The following is a 13,958-nucleotide window of genomic DNA, read 5'->3' as shown; positions in this document are numbered from 1 at the left end:
TTCAGGCCAAAATCTTGCAAGCGAGCCGCTGGGTGAGTTGCAACGAGATGGAGCACTTGCTGAGTCATTTCCTGTAGTGCTGGAGCCACAGGTTGAAGCGTATGCGTCCTTTGAGACCCTCTTTGATATATAAGAGACCCTATACATATACAGCTTACTTAAATGTTGTCGACTCAGTCACCTATTGCATCACTTCCTTTAAGGCTTCGGCCTCCTAATTGATCATTGTAGGCTATAATTGAATGCCCTCTTTCATATATATATGAAACCTCCACCACTGGGACGTGGCAACAATTCTCCAAATCCATATGGGGAGGGGGGGGATGCTTGTGGACAGTAGGGGTTTACCCTAGACATAAATAGGAAGTAAAATCAGGAGAAGGAATGACCTCTCACAAATATTTATTTAATAAATTGTTTCAAATAACCCTCCCTCGTTAAATCAATGAGCTTGGTGTTTTGCTTTCAAAAATTAGTTATAGAAAAAGTCTAAACTGCAGAAAATAAACACATCCAAGCGGCCTTTTAAGGATACCTTGGAATATCGGTCTATTTTTCAACCATCGGACCCTAGTTTACGACAAAAACAACCCAATTTACGGCAGCTCCTTTGCCGCGTGAGCCACGAGTATTAGAGGGGGCGGTCGATCAATATCATCCGACTGCAGACACAAATGGGCGTTCCCGTGTCGTGGGCGTTCTCGTTCACGCAGACTAAAACGCCCCCCCGGCGTTCTCGTGTGATGGGCGTTTTCGTCATGGGGTTTTCGTCTACGCAGGCTGGAACGCCCCGTTCTTCTTCGTCGATCTAGTAGCATTGGCAGCATAGAACTGACGTTAGCGCCCCCTTTTTTTTCGATCTCGTAATACGGGTACGTTAGCCAGCTGGGCCTACAGAATGTTGGCTTACATTTATGTGTCGGATCTCGGCCCAAACTTTGCATCAAACTTGATGCAACACGATCATTACAGGGAGGCTCCATGATCTCATGTTCATTATCTTCTGGGTTAGTATAGGTAGGGTATTAGGTATAAGTGAGATGTTTGATATAGTTGTTTAAGAATATGCCCAAATTAAATAATTAATAGATTAAAATAACACTTGGGACATTATGCAGTTCAAATCCAGTTACCAGACAATATGAAGGCTCAAACAGTAGGCCATTTGACTCCAAGTGTTCACTTACTTTTCCCATTGAATGTTTTCAATAAAGACAAAATACAGTAATTGCTCTGTAACAATTAACCTTACAACATACATCGTAGGCACAAATGTATGTTATATACATCGTATAGCATTTGTCACAAAAACAAAAAAGAAAGGAGTAATAAAATACCAGCATTTCTGGGCAGATACATTTACTACAGTAGTATGTACATTTACAAATGAAAGGGATTGCAAAAATGACGTCCCAAATAAAACGAAAAAGGAGTAATAAAAGAACATTATGCTAGGCAGACATCTTTTATGACAAACCTGCCATATGCAACGTGCCTCAGTACCAGGGGTGCGCTTGGCCAATTCTTCTTTTTTGAGAAGCCTTTGAGGCGTAGCGCAAGGCCACTGACACAGCCTGCATTGTTGTAAATCTTTCTAACCGTTATGTAGATGAGATTGTCTTTATTAAGCTTAATGTCCCCTGCCAAACTGTCATTTATATATATGGAATGATGGAGAGGCTTGATTAGTTCTCGGAATGTGTTTGAAACCCTGTTGAACACGCCAAGCATCGCCATGTACAGTCTCAGCGTCTCTTGTACAATTTACTGAAGGACTTAGGTTGGTAAGAATGGCCTGTCCTCTGTTGTGCCAGATTGGAGCGTGTGGCTGAGATTGGGAGATGGAGAGGGTGAGCTTGGTGTGCCAGCTAGTCCTGCAGGGCTAGAGAGAGCGAGAGAGCCGAAAAAGAGTGAAGTAGAGCGAGAGAGAGGGAGAGAAACAGGGATTATAATCAACCTTCAATTCAATCACACAAGCCCAGACCAACACAACCCACACCATTAAACAAAAAGGCAATCACTGATCGATCAAAAGTCTGAGAAAGAGCAAGAGAGAATATACGTAAATAGAAAAGTATTGACATAGTATGCAATACCTTTCACTGCTTAGTGATTGGAAGGTGTAACTGAGATGGGGAGATGGAGAGGGTGAGAAGGAGCCAGCTAGTTCTGCAGGGCTAGAGACAGAGAGACAAGTGTATTGGCTACGATCTTCGTGAGCACCAAAAATAAGTAAATAGCAACATGGACACAGTATATAAACCTTTCAAGCATAAAGGTCTCCAACAGCTGTCCAACCACCACCTCCTGATAGAGCATGTCCCCCTGAAAAGTAAAGTTATGCTTTAAATGACTTCATAGCCTAATACAAATCCATGTTACAGTACTGTTTAGCAGTGTAAATTATTGTGAAGATGTAGCCATCTCCTCCCGTAAGTGCAGTACCTGAAGACAAAGAATGTGTATGACCTATGATGCATGTTAATTGTAGCCTCCAGTAAGGATGACTAGATTATTAAAAGCCTTATATTTCATGCTACACATCTGATTGAGATGACTGAAATCATATTGCTTTTGAGGGTAGAATACATTGCGTACTGAAATTAACATACAAATGAGTTAGTTGTTTTGCAAACTAGTCATCAGTCTTCATTTCTGAAAATAATGCATCTCACCATCAGCATAAACACCCCACAGCTGTTGCTCTGATACTGGTGAGGTGCGTCCTGTGGTGGTAAAAGGGGAATGTGATTTGTCAATGATTCTTATTAGTATAATGCCTATAAACTATAAAGTGATATCCACCCTCATTTTGTAGCTACATACAAAAAGTGCACAATGCACTTTGAACAAGCATTTAGCAGCAACCAGGGCCCATCAGCGTCACATAGGAACACTTCATTCAATCATAATAAACAATCTAGAGGCCTGCCTGTCTACCAGTGAATGCTACTCTACGAGATGCAATGAATCGTGCGCCAGCCACACGTTTTACCTCGTCAGCCAAGTAAAGTCCCTTCCATGGTCCATTGGACAAAGCATGTGCCAGGGTACTGAAAAGGTTTGGAAGACGTGTAAGTTGCAATTCATATGCATCATCATCAACACGCATTCAGTACACACTAAGCTTCGATTTCACCCAAGGGTGAATTAAAAGTACATGTTTTCCTAAACGTTGGTCATCAACGAGGTAATAAAGTAGTGACTAAGGGCACATCTGTCATCTGTTTTTCAGAGTGCTAACGATCTTTATTCATTCGTTGCGCCGCGACCGACCTGACAGAATTCTCTGATCTGCCATGCATGTAAACATACTAGTTAGTTTAGACGTACTAGTACGTTTACATGCACAGTTTAATCCGATGCGTGTGTCACCACAACGAAGCAGAGTGGCCGCGATTTCATGCCTCTTACCGTGCCAGCTGACACCTTAACATCCAACTTAACAATGTACTTTGGTAATGTTAACCTCACAGTAAAATAATCGGCAAAGCCTTCGCTGCAAACTTTACCCTCTACCTACAAACCGTCTTAAACGTTGCTGATTTCTGGCTATTATATGCTACGTTTATGGACGAGATAGCATAGCATTCGCTGCTACCGAACCATGCTTGTCACGAGTATTTACATCGGATTCGAATTCGGATACAACGATACCACAGCTTATCAGTGATTTAAATGAGAATACTTCACAGCCAATGTTGTCAAATAAACAATATCATACTTACTGACATAATCTCTCATCATAACCCTTTCGTTTTTCTGGAAAGTTACTACGAGGTAAAACCGCCAAAAAAGGAAGGGTAGCATACCCAGCATGCCTTGCGAAACTCACTCACCTCTTCTTGATTGATCGATGAAACCATAGGATGAAACGCTACAGGAACGCCTGATGGGCGTTTTTGTGTCATGACGGAAACGCCCGATGGGCGTTTTTGTGTCATGACGGCCAAGCCTGCAGCTGGACCCTTCTCGGTTGCCGGGGTAACCGGGGTTTGTTTTCGGTGGGATTTCTGCCGTTGGTTACGGGTTTCAGTGACCTGGTTTTGGTTCATTAAAAGTTCCTTCAATTACTAATGACTCGACATCGTTATGTCACCGGTGAGGTCATTACAATATGTTCAATGAAACGTAATCACGGACAAAATACGTTTTTTAGACAAACGTAATTGAGAATGTCGAATAGTTCTCTGGGAACGTAATTTTGATGAGAAAGGGTTGCTCTGTCAGTTGTCAAAAAAAGCGCACGGACGTGGCCTCTATAGCAACGACCTCAGCGTCAGAAACTGAAGCCACTCCGAGCGCGTCGATTTCTGACGAACGATCAGTGACTTTTGCTTCAGTTTCTGACGCAAAAGGGTACCCTTGCGCTGCTTTTTTCGACGCATGGGGTTTTCAGCAGCCATCGGGTCCCCCGTCAAAGGGTTATTGTAACTAGTTGAAAACCCCATGCGTCTAAAAAAGCAGCGCATGGGTACCCTTTTGCGTCAGAAACTGAAGCAAAAGTCACTGACCGTTCGTCAGAAATCGACGCGCTCGGAACCCAACGGAACCCAACGCTCGGCTACCCAACACTGATCAAAAAAACGATTGTTTCTCTCAATCAAAGCACCAAACAGGACAACTGATGCCCAGAGCCTTAACCCATACATGTTGTGTACTTAACAAGGACACGTTGGTGTAGTTGTGTTGAGGAATGTCACAGATGTCACTGTAAAATCGCCGTTATTGTGCAGCCATCGGCTCTTCCGTTAGCCAATGGGATGAATGCCTATAGCTTCATATATTACCGTGGAGGGATTACATTGTAATGAATGGAAAAACCCCTGCGTCGAAAAAAGAAGAACAAGGTCCTCCGTTAGCCAATGGGATGAATGCTCATAGCGTCTCTATGCATAGACATCTTATAGATAGACGGAGCATCGAATGCTACCGCCTACTGGCGCTGACGAGACGCGGGGCCGCCATCTTGGAGTGGTCATCCGCTCCACTCAGTGTAATCCGTTTGGCTGGAGCAATGAACTGTCAGCGCATTTAATTAATCATACCTCACTGAATACCACTGATTTTCATGCGGTTTTTTGTCATACGTGTAGCTATGATAAAGGCCACATGGTTTGGCGTGTTTTATTATTCATACCAATTATACCAATAGTACGGTAATGTTAAACCTTGCTTGTGAAAAGTAATCCCCCGATTCCTATTGTGGATGGTCCGCCGATTTGAGCAGGAATACGCTGAACAACAGCCCGGCATCCTGTTTCTGCTGATTCTGCTGCTGTTGCTGCTCCCGGTTGACCACTCCAAGATGGCGGCCGTATTTCTCGCGTCCCAGCAGCCAATGCTCCGTCTATCTATAAGATGTCTATGTCTCTATGTGCAGCCATCGGCTCTTCCGTTAGCCAATGGAATGAATGCTCATAGCTTCATATATTGCCGTGGAGGGATTACATTGCAATGAGTGGAAAACCCCCTGCGTCGAAAATAGAAGCGCAAGGTCCTCCGTTAGCCAATGGGATATGAATGCTCATAGCGTCTCTATGTGCAGCCATCGGGTCCCCCGTCAAAGGGTTACATTGTAACTAGTTGAAAACCCCATGCGTCTAAAAAAGCAGCGCAAGGGTACCCTTTTGCGTCAGAAACTGAAGCAAAAGTCACTGACCGTTCGTCAGAAATCGACGCGCTCGGAGTGAGAATGTGTTGGAGAGAGTATAATAGTGTAGATGCGAGATTATAATAGTGTGTGTAAGACCAAGTATGAATTCTGTCCCAGGCGGCCCCTCATATTGATGCTGTATGCGTTTCTCTGTGTTAGAACTGTGCATTTGTGTGTGCATGTTTGTGAACGTGCGCCTAGTGTATCCACTATGAATGTATGTGTGTGTGTGTGTGTGTGTGTGTGTGTGTGTGTGTGTGTGTGTGTGTGTGTGTGTGTGTGTGTGTGTGTGTGTGTGTGTGTGTGTGTGTGTGTGTGTGCAAGGTGCATGTGTCTGCATGTTTGTGTGTGTGTGTGTGCAAACGTGTGCACGGTGCATGTTTGGTTGGGTGCAGTTTGTGTGTGCGTTTGTGTATGTGTGTGGGGGGTGTCTGTTTGTCTCTGTGTGTGTGCATGCATGCATGCGCATGGGTGTGTGGCTATGTGTGCGTGCGCTGTGTGTGTAGGTGGCTCATGGCTCCATCTGTGTGGTGTTAGCCCGCTGAGAGCCAGGCTCAGCAGGTAGCCCTGCTGGGTCTAAATCATCTGGACGTCCAGAAGCGTGAAATCCTTCTTGGCCCTGGACAGATGTCTACCCGGCCGGCCCCCGATGCACCCCCCGCCACCCTTCAAGACCCCACACACCTTTAAAGAGCCTTCAGACACACTCATAGACTCATAGACACACACATGGACGCACACAGACAAACACAAACACACACAGAGACAAAGACATACACATAGAAAGACACTGACACACACACACACACACACACACACACACACACACACACACACACACACACACACACACACACACGCACACACACGCACACACACACACAAACACACAGACACACACTCACACAGACATATTCAGAGACATACACATTACACATAAACACACACAGACATGCAAACACGCAGACACATAAACACAAAGACACCACAGACACACACACACACACACACACACACACACACACACACACACACACACACACACACACACACACACACACACACACACACACACACACACACACAAACACACACACACACAGTGAAGCACACACAACAACACATAGAGACACAAACACGCACACAGATTTAGATCATAGCTGAACTCGGCACCAGGCCGTGTCAATCTGCTTACGAAGCTTAAACGGCGATAGCCAAAAGAAAGTCAAAAGAAAGAAAGACAGAAAACCATGAGACCAAAGAACAAACAGTAAGAAATGAAGGAAGATGGAAGAAATAAATAAAGGATATTTCCAGTGAAACGCTGGCAAATTACTTTTGCAGTTTCTTCGGTCTACCAACCCACCATGTAAAAATAAAAAAACATGGATAAAATATCAAATTAAATTAATTGTTTTTCAATAAAAAAATAATAATTGTACATGTATACCAGAATAATACGTATCTATATTCTACTTTACTTCATTCTTTGACTGTATTCTATTGCTACTTTTAACCAATTTCACTGCGTTTTGAGTTTGCGAAAAACTCTGGAATAAAATGTAACTATCATTCCTATATATTATCCATTATTATATTGTTACAGTCAAAGGCTGTTTCCTTCTTTTATCGTGGCTTTAACATTTGAAAAAACATTATTATTATCTATTAGTACTACCGTTCCATCCACAGGGGGCGAAACACCCAAACAAAGGCGCTGGTTTTGGGGAGTTGGTACAGGGCCCCGTGGCCCCTCAAGGGCCCCTGGCGTATCAGCTAAAGGAGCTGGTGTTGGGTTCTTGTGCTTTTGGGATCTAGGTGGCTCCGCGGAGGGTCTAATGTGCTGCAGCTGCGGCTCCGCGTGTTTGCATTAAGTCCTCAAGTGGAAAATGGCTGCAAAGTCAAACCACCTGGTGGTGTCTGAGACCAGGAGAGGTGTGAGAAAACACGGTGGTCCTCCCATACAAACGCACACGAAAACAGACACATGCAAACACACACACACACACACACACACACATACACACACAAACGCACACGCAAGCGCAAACACACACATTAAAATACACACACACGCACACCCACACACATACGCACAGCTATACAGAAAAATGCATCAGCACGCGCAAACACACAGACGGACGCACACAAGCACACACACACACACACACACACACACACACACACACACACACACACACACACACACACACACACACACACACACACACACACACACACACACACACACATCTAGACAGAAAAATACATGCACAGCCAGACACACACACTCACACACACACCAACAGACACACATATTACCCTCTAGGAAAGCGAAGAACACAGCTACTTGTGTAATAGGTTAAGTGTGCTACTGGAAGCCATTAGCACCAGCTATATAGATATTATGACAACACTTTGCTCCTTGTAATCAGATATATCGTTTTTCACATGCATGAAAACAAAAGCTAATACAATTCTAAACAAAGGAGATAATCCAGATGCAATAACTATATTTGAAAGGGGTTTTATTTGTGTAAAGAAAGTTGTTGTTTAATTCACCGTACCATACCGACCCGTCAATTATCATTTTTGTAAAATGTGTAAAGACAAAAAACGACAACCGAAATCGCCCCGATTTGCCCAACGCTCCGTGTCCCCTTGCTGCCGGTCGCTTGGGCGGCTGAAAGCCGTGAATCGGCAACAAGACATGGCAACCGTTGTCACGACCATGTCACTACAGACCAGGTGAGTAATTATTTTTACATAAAGCATGACGTTGGTATCTGGCACCACCTGCGTCCCCCTGCCGACACATGACAGCTGGTGGCTGTCCTCTGCCCCATTTCGCTGTTAGCTTGTAAGGACCATGATACAACAACAAGACACCAGAGTCGGCTCCAGAGCAGATCTACTGGAGGGGCATGGGTCGCCAGCGGGGGGGCACTGCCTTTTGTGAAATATTTTAACGCAAAAAAAGGGGGAGGGCTGTCGTGGATGCTAAACGCAAATAAATGGAGTTTAACCACTGACCTCTGCTATGTCATAAATAGTTTATTCACATCAACAGTTTATGAACCTCCAAAAAAACATTAAGTAGGCCTGGCACTGTTTATAAACCTAGAGAACAGCCTCCACAATAATCAAAAACACCCCTGACAACATATAAGCTTTAAGCCCAGTTCAGACCAAAGATTCACCTTGCAACGACTTGCAACTCGCAACTCCTTGCGACTCCTTGCGACGAGACGGGCTGCAACGTTCTAAAACTGGGCCGTTCACACTGGCTGCAACGCGCTGCAACGGGCTGCGATGCTAGGTGGTTTCCCTAGCAGCTGTGAACGCTCTGGCACAGCTGAGAGCCGCAACAGCATTATTTGCGTAGGTTAGGTTAGATTAGTTAGGTTTGCTATTAGTTTTATTTTTATTTTGCTTGAGAGTAGGCTAGAGTTACTGTGTTTTGTCATTCTCCGGATATCGGCTATTTCAATCGGATATTTTTATGCTGGAGTGGACAGTACGGTACCGGGAGAGTAAGGCTGTGACGTACAAGTTGTTCTGTGCTGTGATTGGCTGAAGAGAAATAGTTCAATTGCAGCGTTCTAAAACTGGACCTTGCGATTTCCACAGCATTAAGAAGACCCGTGTAATATAAGGGATAATGTATAGAACGCCGGTCATTATCGGGAAAATAAATAAAATAATGACCTGTGGTAGGAGGGGCATTAATGACCGCTAGGGGGGGCACGGCCCCCAAATGCCCCCCCTTAGCGCCGACACTGCAAGACACAGAGGTGTGACATCATGAGGCTAATAGACTGATGGCAAATTTAACCCTTGCATATATTGATTATCAACTGAGGAGTGCTAGCATGATGCTAATAGCCAAGTGCTACCATGGAGCTATGAGCCGTGTGAATGTAAGCCTGCGTGATATTGTAAGGCATTAAGAACAAAAACGGCCCTATGATTAACGTATTATATATTATTACTGTTATGGTGTGAGCATAGTAGCCGTGTAGCAGTATCGTAGCTAGCTACTTCAGGGGCCTTGGCCAGGGGGGTTTTGCTTTTCAAATGCCTGCCATTGACAAGCGTAATGTTTAATCTAATGTCATACATAATGTATGCATTTAAATTATAGGGTTAACAAGAAGACATTTTAAAAAGCAAATATATGGTGCTCACTTTTGTATGGCTAACAAAATAAAAAACGCACATAGCTAATTTGGCACACAAATACGATCCACATAAACATACACACAAACACCCACACCCACACCCACACACACACATTCCCGCTATCCGCTTTGGCCCTTTATCGGGACATCCCCACACTGCATCAATCACAGTCTTGCAGGCTGGGAGATGGCGGGCAGCTGATGAGCTGATGAGAGCTATTTATGAGCATACCTTAAAGCTAGCTAGGAGACAGAGATCACTAGCAGATGACTCTGAGGGCTCTGGGTATTACTGCTTTCCACGATGCCACTTCCCTTATCATTCCCATCTGACATTTAGAGGGTGAATGTATGTCTACTTTGTTAACCTGAGAAAAAAATTGGTTCCAGCATAAGTGTGGATAATAGACTGGGACTTTTTTATTGTGAAATAAAGTAGGATTTGTAGTATAGTTGAATTAGACTTTTAAATTTAAATTGGGGAATTCAATGCATGGCTTTTTTACAGGTAGTTATTTAAACAAACATAGCAACAAGCAATAATCTCTCGCCTTTATCTTTATTTTTTCTAAAGGGTCTTAACAATACTGTGAGTGTGACCTTCTTTAGCATGGGTGGTGATGCTGACGGCTGCTACTTTTCAGCCCACAGGTTGAAATGCTAATTGTCACCCAATAGTGAATAGCTAGCTAGCTTCACCGTCTTTTGTCAGCTAAACAAATTCTGTATGTTGCCATGAAAAAGAAAAATATAGAAAAAGTCTTTATAAGCCGGATTGAGTTATTGTGAGGGGAACTGAGTGGCAGAAGAAGAGATAGAGCGAGTGTGACTCGGTTTCTTCATCTGCCTGCTGGTTGCTTAGCGCAAAACATGCAACCGCCAAAAGAAAGGCGAGCAGGAAAGACTGAGAGAAAGAGAGAGAGAGAGAGAGAGAGAGAGAGAGAGAGAGAGAGAGAGAGAGAGAGAGAGAGAGAGAGAGAGAGAGAGAGAGAGAGAGAGAGAGAGAGAGAGAGAGAGAGAGAGAGAGAGAGAGAGAGAGCGCATCCCTTTAAACCATCTGGCCCCCGTCTGTTGCTCTTTAGGCCTGGTGGTAACTTCAGTGTCTGAAGATGAGCGTTGAGGGGGAATTACTGCCAAGCCCTTTCACTGATTCCAGAAAACAGTCTGCTGCAAATTACTCCGAAATATCAACTTAAAACCCTGGGCCGCCTCGCCCATTCACTCTCCCCCACGAGTTCATGACTTCCTCCACAAACAAGATGGAGAACGTGGGGTGGGGAAGGGGACCCGGAGCCACTCGAGGACCTCTTGCTCCTGATCCCGATCAAACATGGCAGTTATGCTAATTCGCCTCATTTTTTCGTTGGCCTGGACTACACGCATTCTTACCCAGCCGAGACCCCACTCGGAATGTGCAGTTGTGGAGTTGTTTGAGAAGCTAGAGCACGAAACCATTGCCGCCACCGCTAACCGCCTCTTGACTTGAATGTTAATATATAATCACTAGCTATAACTTGTTTGCTACGCTGTATACTGTGGACAGGCAGTTCTCTCTGGTTTGCATGTGTGTGCTTATTTTGCGGAGGGAGTGTCACGGTAGAACAGTAGTCAAAGGGGCGATCTGGGTGGGATCCTTCACTTCTTTTCTTCAGTATTTATCCTGCCAAGCGACAGAATGCGTAACGACATTCGACATCTCAAAATGTACAAAATGTTCCTGGGTAAGGTTGTTTATAACCGTGTTGAACCGTACGGACGCTTACATGAAATGCTAACTTAAAATAAACAATGTGCAATGTGAGTTTAACTTTTGTAGGTATGTGTGTTTGAGCGGTACAACTTAAGGGAGAACACACTATAGGCCTAATAATTAATTGTGTGTTTTTGATTTTGTTGACTTCCATTAAATGCTTATATTCAGAGTCTAGTTGATTTACTTTATGTGCTGTGCAGAATTCTGATCTCTAATGAATCATTCAATCAGAGCCCTTAGTGATTTAATAATCTGTCCAATCAGAAACTGCGGTTCCAATGATGGGATGTTTGATCAAACATCATTCAACCAATTATTGACATTGTAGACGTAGGGGGAAACCCTGAAGTGTTCCACATTGCTGTCAAACAACATAGAGGATGAGGTCCATTAAAAAAACCACACATTTTTTACATCGTTTTATAATTTCTGAATGTAAATATATTTTCATGGATAAAGTAATCGTATAAGTTATCCATATATTAACATATATGTACCAGTAAAAAGGTAGGACTCCAAACCAAGTGTTTCATGAGGTGAAACAGGAACATGAAGATCAAACCTACAAGGTTCCCCTACGGTCCTCCCCTACCATCCCTGTGTTCCCCTACGGTCCTCAACCTAAACCTTCCATCCCTGAGGTTCCCCTAAGGTCCTCAACATAAGCCTACCATCCCTGAAGTTCCCCTACGGTCCTCCCCTAACATTCCTGAGATCTCCCTACAGTCCTCCCCTACCATCCCTGAGGTTCCCCTACGGTCCTCCCCCACAATTCACCCTCCTGCCAACGTTTGGCAATCAGTACGGTGGTCGTAAAAGCCGGAGAAGATATGAACAATTTACATTGGAACCCGACACATGAAATACATGTGACAAAGATGGCCGGAGAACTGGGGGAAAATATCATTTTTTTATGGATATATAGTGGCACTGGCGCACTGGTTTCTACAAATGAAGTTGTAATACATTATTTCTTAAGATTTGTAAGTGTCATGGCAATGCAAGTGTGGGAATGATTAAATGGTTGAATTTCCACAAATCTGAAATGCATTATTGTTATCATTATTCCAATAATATTGCAATAGGTTAGGTTGATTCATTGTATTTGGATTTTAGCGAGCGGTTTTGTGGTAACCTGCTGCCGAGATAACACATTTTTCTTAGTGTCACGAATAACTTCATGGAACTAGAAAATGGATTTCCTGCAGAAAATGCGGTGAGTGCTGTAGTGCAAAGTGAGGTTGAAAATATTTTTTAATAAAGCCACATAGATTAAGACATAAAGAAACATTAAATGGCTTAAATCAAGTGAAGGGATTTGAACAAAAGTTCAAAAGTCTAAATAGAGTAATAAATGTAAACATGCACATAATTTAAAGAATAATGTGACAGTGAATGAAAAGCGCAAAGCATTGCTAAAAATGCAGAAATCTAAAATGAATTGAACTGAAGAATCTGAAAGGTCAAATGTATTGCCCTGCACTCTTGGTGTGTGTGTGTGTGTGTGTGTGTGTGTGTGTGTGTGTGTGTGTGTGTGTGTGTGTGTGTGTGTGTGTGTGTGTGTGTGTGTGTGTGTGTGTATGTGTAGGTGTGTGTGTGTGTGTGTGTGTGTGTGTGTGTGTGTGTGTGTGTGTGTGTGTGTGTGTGTGTGTGTGTGTGTGTGTGTGTGTGAGTGTGTGTGTATGTATGTGTTGTTTGGCACGTAAACAATGTTAAAACACAAAACAGTAGGTCCATCCATCACCATGGATAAATGTGTTACATACATGAGCCTGAGTGTGTGTGTGTGTGTGTGTGTGTGTGTGTGTGTGTGTGTGTGTGTGTGTGTGTGTGTGTGTGTGTGTGTGTGTGTGTGTGTGTGTGTGTGTGTGTGTGTGTGTGTGTGTGTGTGTGTGTTTAATGGGGTTGGATTTACTGATTTGTTTCCGTCATTCAGTTCACGTCATTCAGTTCGCCACGAGGAGTTCGCGCGTTCGTTCAGTCGAGTTTCCGGTAGCGGTGAATCGAATCATGCACGGTTCTCTGTGTCAGTCAGACTCAGCCCCTCCCTCGTTAGTTTGTTACGTTGAGTTTCCGGTAGCGGTGAATCAAATCATGGAATGTACTGTTCTCAGACCCTCGTTCTCATTCTCAAACGTCAACATTACAACTTTAACCAAACGCAGCGGGATGGGGGTGTAGTTTATTATTGGATGTTATATCAGCAAGATAATAGACTTGATTTAGCAATGATGGTGGGGGTCCCGGATGTTTTAGGCTCTCATAAACAGAACCCTGTGCAGCCCAAGACTAAATCTAGATGCCAAAATTAACACTGCCTTCAAAACGAGAGCTGGTTAATTGTGAAAAATGCATTAAACTGTAATCA

General features: G+C 43.6%; 1 long non-coding RNA gene across 4 annotated transcripts; it reads right to left on the bottom strand.

Annotated features, from left to right (window-relative positions):
- Positions 1–1,206: 1,206 nt before the first annotated feature.
- On the bottom strand, positions 1,207–3,871 carry LOC130381239 (uncharacterized). Of its 4 annotated transcripts, none has more exons than XR_008895365.1 (6): positions 3,729–3,871; positions 2,996–3,053; positions 2,676–2,726; positions 2,264–2,597; positions 2,097–2,177; positions 1,207–1,882 (listed from the first exon to the last, which is right to left on the bottom strand). It is a non-coding gene; the product is annotated as an uncharacterized LOC130381239 (long non-coding RNA). The 4 variants fall into 4 exon arrangements; XR_008895363.1 differs by having other exon boundaries at positions 1,208–1,882; positions 2,264–2,325; positions 3,729–3,869; XR_008895364.1 differs by having other exon boundaries at positions 2,097–2,597.
- Between the last annotated feature and the right edge of the window lie 10,087 nt (positions 3,872–13,958).

The sequence above is a fragment of the Gadus chalcogrammus genome, chromosome 4, assembly GCF_026213295.1.
Source record: "Gadus chalcogrammus isolate NIFS_2021 chromosome 4, NIFS_Gcha_1.0, whole genome shotgun sequence".
In the NCBI taxonomy this organism is placed as follows: Eukaryota; Metazoa; Chordata; class Actinopteri; order Gadiformes; family Gadidae; genus Gadus; species Gadus chalcogrammus.
This window is presented reverse-complemented; position numbering and strand designations above follow the sequence as displayed.